The sequence below is a fragment of the Rhinoraja longicauda genome, unplaced genomic scaffold (genome assembly GCF_053455715.1).
Source record: "Rhinoraja longicauda isolate Sanriku21f unplaced genomic scaffold, sRhiLon1.1 Scf000053, whole genome shotgun sequence".
NCBI lineage: Eukaryota > Metazoa > Chordata > Chondrichthyes > Rajiformes > Arhynchobatidae > Rhinoraja > Rhinoraja longicauda.
The window spans coordinates 293,803-302,802 of record NW_027601271.1 but is presented as its reverse complement, the minus strand read 5'-3'; the positions used below and the strand labels follow the sequence as shown (position 1 = coordinate 302,802).

Genomic DNA, 9,000 nt, shown 5'->3' with positions numbered 1-9,000 from the left:
GAACACAATATTCCAAATGCGGCCTCACCAACGTCTTACACAACGGTAACATAACCTTCGTATATCTATACACAATGCTATGACCGAAGACGGCCAATGTTACAAAAGTCTTTTTGACCACACTATCAACCCGTGACGCTACATTCAATACACGATGTACCTGTCGTCCTAGATCGCTCTGCTCTACAGTTCATTCACCTTTCTGCCTCGGTTCCAGGTCAGCGGTACTGACACTTCTGAACTCACTGATGGTTTCACTTCCCATGTGCGTCTGATTGTGAATACATTTGCACTACAGGTGAACATCCAAATAAAGAATAATCAAGACTTAACTGCTCCTCCAAGTGCAGCGCTCTCCTCAGTCGTACTTCGAATATCTGCGAGGCCCTTTTGTGTAGTTCTGGTCACCATATTACACAAATGATGTCCTATTGCCAGAGGCAGTGCGGAACAGATTCACCAGGATGTTATCTGGAATGGACAGCGTTAGTTTGAGGACAGATTTGATCAGGTGGGATTGATCTCATTGGAGCAATAATGCAGAGGGACGACCTTACTGAGGCATGTAAAATTATGTCAACTACAGCAGGGTTGAGTAGATGGTCACAGTTATTTCCCAGGCTGGGAGAATCTAAACCTAGAGAACGTACGTTTAATTGAAAGGGGAGAGATTTAAGGGAATTCTGACTTCAACGATGGAACAATATTTTCTTTTGAGGCGGTGGGGACAGATACCATCACAGCAAATAAACAGCATTTGGACAGCCATTTGTTTCGGATGGAAATGGACGGATATGGGACAAATACAGGTGAATGAGATTACCGTAGATAGGCATCTCGGTCTGCAGTCGGGCCGAAGGACCTGTTTCTCTGCTGTTCCCATGACTGGAATCAGAGGTTCTGTTATCTCTAATGTGCTCTGTCATCGGTCTCCCCAGTTGTAGCCACATAGCAGACACATCACTGACTGCACAACAGTGGCGATACTGTATTGGGTGGTGGTGTCACCAACAACGGAGGCACATTGTTCATCTCCCTCACAAGTGTCCAACAGGTGTTTCACTCTCCTCAAACTAAACTCTAGCCTGGACATCCGAGGAATTAAACGTAAATAGGTGTCGAAAGTTCTCACACCTGCAGTTTAAACAACAAAATGATATAACTGCCTGTCATATACGTTGGTCATTTTAATATGTCTCTGATCATTGAAGTGTTTCTTTCAGTTTCTCTGTGTGTCAGTTATACACAGCAGGAAGCGAGAAACGCTCTCTTGAATTAGTTCATATATAGGCACAGCAATACAGACTGAGTGCGTGTGAGAGCTCTCTTAAATTCACTGGAATTTAGGATGAGAGGGGATCTTGTCGAAACATGTAGAATTCTGAAGAAGGGTCTCCACCCATTCCTTCTCCCAAGAGATGCTGCCTGTCCCGCTGAGTTACTCCAGCTTTTTGTGTCTATCTTCTATTTAAACCAGCATCTGCAGTTCCTTCTTACACATATACATATCTTAAGGGATTGGACAGGCTAGATACAGGAAAAATATTCCCGATGTTGTGGGAGTCCAGAAAAGGGATCACAGTTTACGAATAAGGGGTAGCTCAATTATTACTGAGATGAGGAAAAACTGATCTGTCGTCGGCCTCGCCAGTTGAGATGAATTGTGAATCTGTGGAAATCTCTGCCACAGAAGGCAGTGGAGGTCAATTCACAGGAGGTTTTCATGGGAGAGTCAGATATAGCTCTTAGGGCTAACGGAATAAAGTTGCACGGGGAGAATTCAGGAACGGGATACTGATTTAGGATGGTCGGCCATGATCATGTTGAATGGCGGTGCGGGCTCAAAAGGACAAATGGCCTACTCCTGCAAGTATTTTCTTTGTTTCTATGTTTCGAAACCACTGTGGACAGCATAGACGGGTGAGTTGGTCATTAACGCTCAGAACGACTTTGCTGTCATGTCTGTGGGTTTGAATTAGCATCAACCTGTCAACTGGTCTGAAGTAGTTCAATAAAAAAATAAACTGCAGATTGAACAGAACCTCGCCTTGTGTTCACCGGCTGGAACTAATAGTCCCCACTGGATGAATGGCATAGCACAATTACTCACCATCGCTGACCACACTGATCAGGTCACTGCTTATCCTGACCCATCACTGACCACGCTAATAATGACACTGCTTATCCAGACCCATCACTGACCACGTTGACAATGTCACTGCTTACCCAGGCCCATCACTGGCCACACTGATAATGTCACTGCTTATCCGGACACATCACTGACGAAATCTCGTCCAAAAAAAATGTTTTTTGGATGACAAATAAAGATATCCTGAATCCTGAATCCTGAATTAACGTCACGCACAGGTATGTTCTTTGTATCATCCAATCCAAGAACATCTCACATACTGTAACAACCAGCTACCCAGTTCCATCGCACGCTGCTCAGATATATTTTCACCATTGACACCTTTGACAGCATTTGCCTCGTGCTGATTGGCACGGACACCTCTGAACTCGCTGATGGTTTCACTTCCCATCTGCGTCTGATTCTGAACACACTTGCACTACAAATGAACACCAAAATACAGAAAAATCAAGACTTAACTGTTCCTCCAAGTGCAGCGCTCTCCTCAGTCGTACTTCAAATATCTGCGAGGCCATTTTGTGTAGTTCTGGTCACCATATTATAGAAACAATGTCGTGTTGCCAGAGACAGTGTGGAACAGATTCACCAGAATGTTATCTGGAATGGACAGCGTTAGTTTGAAGACAGAATCAATTGGGTGGGATTGGTCTCCTTGGAGCGCAGGAGGATGAGGGGTGATCTTATAGACATGCTTTAGATCATGAAAGGAATAGATCGGGTAGATGCTCAGCTTCTCCTGCCCTGATTAGGAGAATCGAGGTCTAGAGGACATACGTTTAAGGTGAAGGGGAAATGATTGAATAGGAATCTGAGGGGTAACATTTTCACACAGTGGGTGTTGGATGAATGGAGCAAACTGCCAGAGGAGGTATTTAAGGCAGGGACTATCCCAACATTCATGAAACAGTTAGACAGGTGCATGAATAGGACAGGTTTGGTGGGAAATGGACCAAATGCAGACAGGTGGGACTAGTGTAGATGTGGCATTTTGGCTGGAGTGGGCAAGTTGGGCCGAAGGGACCGTTTCCACACCATATCACTCTATGACTCTATGGGTACAGGTTTGAACTACCTCCTCTGGCAGCTCGTTCCACACACCCACCATGCTTTATGTGAAAAATTACCCCTCAGATTCCACAGATTCACAATTCATCTCAACTGGGGAGGCCGACGACAGTTCAGTTTTTCCTCATCTCAGTAATAATTGAGCTACCCCTTATTCGTAAACTGTGATCCCTGTTCTGGACTCCCACAGCATCGGGAACATTTTTCCTCTATCTAGCCTGTCCAATCCCTTAAGAATTGTATATGTGTAAGAAGGAACTGCAGATGCTGGTTTAAACAGAACATAGACACAAAAAGCTGGAGTAACTCAGCGGGACAGGCAGCATCTCTTGGGAGAAGGAATGGGTGGAGACCCTTCTTCAGAATTCTATATGTTTCGTCAAGATCATCTCTCATCCTAAATTCCAGTTAATTCAAGAGAGCTCTCACACACACTCAGTCTGTATTTCTGTGCCTATTTATTAATTAATGCGAGAGCGTTTCTCCCTTCCTGCTGTATATATTTGGCACACATAGAAACTGAAAGAAACACTTCAATGATCTGAGACATATTAAAACGACCAACGTATATGATAGGCAGTTATATCGTGTTGTTGTTTAAACTGCAGGTTTGAGAAAATTCGACACCTGTTGGCGTGTAATTCCTCGGATTTCTAGGCTAGAGTTTAGTTTGAGGAGAGTGAAGCACCTGTTGGACACTTGTGAGGGAGATGAACAATGTGCCTCCGTTGTTGGTGACACCACCACCCAATACAGTATCGCCACTGTTGTGCAGTCAGTGATGTGTCTGCTATGTGGCTACAACTGGGGAGGCCGATGACAGAGCACATTAGTGATTACAGAACCGCTGATTCCAGTCATGGGAACTGCAGGGAAACAGGCCCTTCGGCCCGACTCGTCCATTCGGACCGAGATGCATATCTACGGTAATCTCATTCACCTGTATTTGTCCCATATCCCTCCATTCCTATCCGAAACAACGGCTGTCTAAATGCTGTTTATTTGCTGTGATGGTATCTATCCCCACCGCCTCAAATGAAAAGATTGTTGCATATTTGAAGTCAGAATTCCCTTAAACCTCTCCCCTTTCGAATAAACGTAAGTTCTCTGGGTTTAGAATCTCACAGCCTGGGAAATAACTGTGACCATCTACTCAACCCTGCTATAGTTGACATAATTTTACAAGCCTCAGTAAGGTCATCCCTCTGCATTCTTGCTCCAATGAGATAAATCCCACCCGATCAAATCTGTCCTCAAACTAACGCTGTCCATTCCAAATAACATCCTGATGAATCTGTTCCGCACTGCCTCTGGCAACGGGACATCATTTGTATAATATGGTGACCAGAACTACACAAAAGGGCCTCGCAGATATTTGAAGTACGACGTAGGAGAGCGCTGCACTTGGAGGAGCAGCTAAGTCTTGGTTATTATTTGTTTGGATGTTCAGCTGTCGTGCAAGTGTGTTCACAATCAGACGCACATGGGAAGTGAAACCATCAGTGAGTTCAGAAGTGTCGGTACCGATGAACTGCAACCGAGGCCTATATCCCTTGATGCAGGAGGATGAGGGATGATCTTCTACAGATCAACAAAATAATGAGAGGAATAGATCTGGCAGACGCACAGAGAAGGGGAAGCAGGAATCATGGGGAGCAGGTTTAAGATGAGGGGGGGATATTTAATCTGAACCTGAGGGGTATTTATCACACAAAGGGTGGTGGGTGTGTGGTACGAACTGCCAGAGGAGGTAGTTCAGCCCTTTACTCATAGAGTCATAGAGTGATAAGGTGTGGAATCAGGCCCTTCAGCCCAACTTGCCCACACCAACCATCAGGCCCCATCTACACTAGTTCCACCTGTCTGCATTTGGTCCATATCCCACCAAACCTGTCCTATTCATGTACCCAACCTGTCTAACTGTTTCACAAATGTTGGGATAGTCCCTGCCTCAAATACCTCCTCTGGCAGTTTGTTCCATGCAACCACCACCCATTTTGTGAAAATGTTATCCCTCGGATTCCTATTCAATCATTTTCCCTTCAACTTAAACGTATGTCCTCTGGACCTCGATTCACCTACTCGGGGCAGGAGAAGCTGAGCATCCACTCCATCTATACCTTTCATGGTCTAAAATATGTCTATAAGATCACCCCTCATCCTCTTGCTCTCCAAGGAGACCAATCCCACCCAATTGATTCTGTCTTCAAACTAACGCTGTCCATTCCAGATAAAATCCTAGTGAATCTGTTCCGCACTGTCTCTGGCAACAGGACATCATATCTATAATATGGTGACCGGAACTACACAAAAGGGCCTCGCAGATATTTGAAGTACAACTGAGGAGAGCGCTGCACTTGGAGGAACAGTTAAGTCCTGATTTTTCTGTATGTGGGTGTTCATTTGTAGCGCAAATGCGTTCAGAATCAGACGCAGATGGGAAGTGAAACCATCAGTGAGTTCAAAGGTGTCCGTACCAATCAGCACGAGGCAAATGTTGTCAAAGGTGTCAATGGTGAAAATATATCTGAGCAGCGTGCGATGGAACTGGGTAGCTGGTTGTTACAGTATGTGAGATGTCCTTGGAATGGATGATACAAAGAACATACCTGTGTGTGACGTCAGTGTGGTCAGTGATGGGTCTGGATAAGCAGTGACATTATCAGTGTGGTCAGTGATGGGTCTGGATAAGCAGTGACATTATCAGTGTGGTCAATGATGGGCCTGGATAAGCAGTGACATTATCAGTGTGGTCAGTGATGGGTCTGGATCAGCAGTGACATTATCAGTGTGGTCAGTGATGGGTCTGGATAAGCAGTGACATTATCAGTGTGGTCAGTGATGGGTCTGGATAAGCAGTGACATTATCAGTGTGGTCAGTGATGGGTCTGGATAAGCAGTGACATTATCAGTGTGGTCAGTGATGGGTCTGGATAAGCAGTGACATTATCAGTGTGGTCAGTGATGGGTCTGGATAAGCAGTGACATTATCAGTAATTAATCTCATCTCTAACGAACTCTCACTCCATCTTGCTGTTCTATCGACGTTGGCGGGCACAGACGTTTTTATTTGTTATTTTCATTTTAATAGGCAGTGGTTAAAATGAGTAAATATCTTTCTCCGGCATACATGTGATAGAGTAACACATAATGCGTCTCCCCCAACACTCCTCACTCTCTCTGCCTCTCTCCCTCCCCTTGTGCCCATTCTCACTCCTCCATACTAATCCCCCCTCTCTCTCCCCAATTTTCCGACCCTCTGGCTTCCCACCTCCTCCCCTCTCTCCACACTCCTCCCCACTCTCTCCCGACACTCCCCTCTGTCCTGCCACCTCCCATCTCTCTCCCCACACACCTCCCCATCTCTATCCACACCCCCTCTCTCCCCACTCTCCTCTCACTCTCCACCCCACACTCTGTCTTTCTCCCCACACACTCACCACTCCTCTCATTCCGTGTCCCCACACTCCTCCCCCTCTGTCTCCCCCATTCCCCCTCTCTCTCCCCACATTCCCCCTCATTCCCCACACACCTCCACCTCTATCTCCTCCCCTCTCTCCCCCATTCGTCCATTCTCTGCCCCATCTCTCTCTCCCTACATACCTCCCCTCTCTCGCCTCACTCCTTCCTCTATCCCTCCCCTCCCCTTTCTCCGCCACATTCCTCCACTCACTCCCCACTCCTCCACTCTCTCCCATCACTCCTCTTGTACCTCTTTGCCCTGTACCCCTCGCTCTCGCTACATTCCTCCCCACCCTCGTTTCACTCTCCCCCACTCCTCCCCTCCATTCTCACATTCCTCTAACTCGCTCTCCACAATATCCTTCCTCCCTATCTTTCATACTCCTTCCCCACTGTCTCCCCACTCCTCCCATTCTCTCCCTACATTTTCCTCTCTCCCCCACCCACCTCCTCTCCTTCTCCCACACTCCCCCCTGCATCCTCTCTCTCTCCACACAACAGTCCTCCCTTTCTCTCACACTCCTCTCCCTCCGTATCCCCACTCCTCCCCTCCCTCTCCCCACAGTCCTCCCCTCTCAATTCCCACATTCCTCCTTTCTGTCCACAATACCCCTCCTCCCCCAACACTCCTCCCTCTCACTCTCTCCACACACCTTCCTCTATCCCACACCCACCTCCTCTCCCTCTCCCCACTCCTTCCCCTCCATCCCAACATTCCTCCCACTCTCTCTCCACACAAACCTTCCTCCCTCTCTCTCATACTCCTCCCTCCCCTGTCCCCTAACACCACCTCTCTCCCCACACTCCTCCCCATCATTCTCCCCACACTCCCCCTCACTATCCACACTCCCCGCTCGATCCCCACACTCATCCTGTCTCCTCTCTCTCCACATTCCCTCTCCCTCCCCACACTATTCAATTCCTCTCCCCACACCCCCTCTCTCCCCACCCTCCATCCCCACATTCCTCTTTCTTTCTCTCCACTCCTCCCCTTTCTCTCTCCACACACCTCCCTTTCTCCCCACACTCCTCTCCTCTTCCTCCCCACACTCTTCACTCTCTTTCTCTCTGGATTAGCAGTGACATTATCAGTGTGGTCAGCGATGGGTCCGGATAAGCAGTGACGTTATCAGTGTGGTCAGTGATGGGTCTGGATAAGCAGTGACATTATCAGAGTGGTCAGTGATGGGTCTGGATAAGCAGTGACATTATCAGTGTGGTCTGTGATGTGTCAGGATAAGCAGTGACTTGATATCATTAAAACTGACACCGATGTTTTATGTTTGATATGATGTAAAATAAAGAATCCTTTCTTTTTTTTCTCTTCAGTTTTTATTGATTTTTCACAGAGATATATACAAAACAGTACAACATCATGATCATCAATAAAATAAAATAAGAAAAACAACAAAAATAAATAAATAAATAAGTAGAGGAGATAAATAAATCAATAAAAACATTTGAGTAAGACAGTGTGATACACTTAGCAAATAATATATAAAAAAGTAACAATGATTGGTTATTTAGAGATATTTCAATATTCGCACAAACATACCATCTAGTGCTATATAACACAATATTCAAATATCTAGCTCGGCATTTGTCTAGTTGGTGTTATGGCTCAAATAAACGATCCATTTTTCCCAGAGCCTCTCAAAGAATCCATTCTTTTTAATTCAAACTAGACAAAGTGGGCCCGTTGGGCCCATTCCCCACTCCCCCATTCTCTCGTCCCCCATCCCCACTCTTACTCTCCCCACACTCTCCCCTTTGGCCCGTCCTCTTAGGGTTTCCATTGTATCCGGGAGGGGGTGAGGGAGTGAAGGGGGGAGGGAGGGAGAGGGAGGTTTTTGGGAGGGAGGTGTGGAGTGATCGAGGGGGAGGGAGTGGTGGAGGGAGGGATGTGTTGAGGATGGAGGGTGGAGGGAGGGGGGGAGGGTGATGAGAGATGGGGTGGTATTTGTGGAGGGAGGGAGGGGGGGGAGAGAGGGGGGGGAGGGAGGGATGGGGGAGAGGGGATGGATATGGACCTCCCCTTTTCCCAGTACCTCTCTTTCACCCTCCACCAATTCCCCTCCGCACTACCCCTGTTGTCCCATTCCCCATTCTCAGCCCCCCCCCCATTTTCTCTCCCCCAGACACACTCTTAGCATCATTTAAAGTCCCGGGGGGGGGGTGGGCTTCGGGAGATCGCATCATTCAAAGGCCCGGGGGGGGGGGGCTTCGGGAGATCGCATCATTCAAAGGCCCGGGGGGGGGGGGCTTCGGGAGATCGCATCATTCAAAGGCCCGGGGGGGGGGGGGCTTCGGGAGATCGCATCTGT

General features: G+C 47.3%; 1 protein-coding gene across 3 annotated transcripts in view; it reads left to right on the top strand.

Moving 5' to 3' along the window:
* Positions 1 to 9,000, top strand: part of LOC144612512 (NACHT, LRR and PYD domains-containing protein 3-like) — a 286,610-nt gene that overhangs the window by 107,192 nt on the left and 170,418 nt on the right. The window lies entirely within an intron of this gene.